The sequence below is a fragment of the Triticum dicoccoides genome, unplaced genomic scaffold, assembly GCF_002162155.2.
Source record: "Triticum dicoccoides isolate Atlit2015 ecotype Zavitan unplaced genomic scaffold, WEW_v2.0 scaffold159020, whole genome shotgun sequence".
In the NCBI taxonomy this organism is placed as follows: domain Eukaryota; kingdom Viridiplantae; phylum Streptophyta; class Magnoliopsida; order Poales; family Poaceae; genus Triticum; species Triticum dicoccoides.
Genome location: NW_021213711.1, coordinates 1 through 1,153, shown reverse-complemented (window position 1 = coordinate 1,153; position 1,153 = coordinate 1). Strand labels below are relative to the sequence as shown.

At 52.1% G+C, this 1,153-nt stretch overlaps 2 non-coding genes across 2 annotated transcripts; both read left to right on the top strand.

The window, feature by feature from the left end:
• The first annotated feature begins 293 nt into the window (after positions 1-293).
• LOC119344199 lies at positions 294-412 on the top strand. Its single transcript, XR_005166498.1, has one exon. It is a non-coding gene; the product is annotated as a 5S ribosomal RNA (ribosomal RNA).
• A 297-nt stretch (positions 413-709) lies between these two features.
• LOC119344198 lies at positions 710-828 on the top strand. The gene has a single exon (XR_005166497.1). It is a non-coding gene; the product is annotated as a 5S ribosomal RNA (ribosomal RNA).
• The last annotated feature ends 325 nt before the right edge of the window (positions 829-1,153 follow it).

Sequence of the window (1,153 nt, the reverse complement as noted above, 5' to 3'; positions counted from 1 at the left end):
TTAATTTTTTTCGCGCCGCTTGCAAAACAAAACGCACGTGTAAGTAATATATTTACCGTGTTTTATTATTTTGCACGAGTGCGGTAAGTCATAGCTGGGTGCTCACGATTCACGGGTCCAGCGTCGGCGTTGTGGCGCGGCAAGCGTGCACTGGTGCGGTTGAGAGGGAGGGGTGGAAACCGCGTTAAACTCGTCTCCGTAGTTGAGAGGGAGCGGCCAAAGCAATGTACAATCGTCTTTGTAGTGGAGCTGGGAGGGGCAAGGATAAGGGACGAAGACCGGGGTAACATGTCGGATGCGATCATACCAGCACTAAAGCACCGGATCCCATCAGAACTCCGAAGTTAAGCGTGCTTGGGCGAGAGTAGTACTAGGATGGGTGACCTCCTGGGAAGTCCTCGTGTTGCATTCCCTTTTTAATTTTTTTCGCGCCGCTTGCAAAACAAAACGCACGTGTAAGTAATATATTTACCGTGTTTTACTATTTTGCACGAGTGCGGTAAGTCATAGCTGGGTGCTCACGATTCACGGGTCCAGCGTCGGCGTTGTGGCGCGGCAAGCGTGCACTGGTGCGGTTGAGAGGGAGGGGTGGAAACCGCGTTAAACTCGTCTCCGTAGTTGAGAGGGAGCGGCCAAAGCAATGTACAATCGTCTTTGTAGTGGAGCTGGGAGGGGCAAGGATAAGGGACGAAGACCGGGGTAACATGTCGGATGCGATCATACCAGCACTAAAGCACCGGATCCCATCAGAACTCCGAAGTTAAGCGTGCTTGGGCGAGAGTAGTACTAGGATGGGTGACCTCCTGGGAAGTCCTCGTATTGCATTCCCTTTTTAATTTTTTTCGCGCCGCTTGCAAAACAAAACGCACGTGTAAGTAATATATTTACCGTGTTTTATTATTTTGCACGAGTGCGGTAAGTCATAGCTGGGTGCTCACGATTCACGGGTCCAGCGTCGGCGTTGTGGCGCGGCAAGCGTGCACTGGTGCGGTTGAGAGGGAGGGGTGGAAACCGCGTTAAACTCGTCTCCGTAGTTGAGAGGGAGCGGCCAAAGCAATGTACAATCGTCTTCGTAGTGGAGCTGGGAGGGGCAAGGATAAGGGACGAAGACCGGGGTAACATGTCGGATGCGATCATACCAGCACTAAAGCAC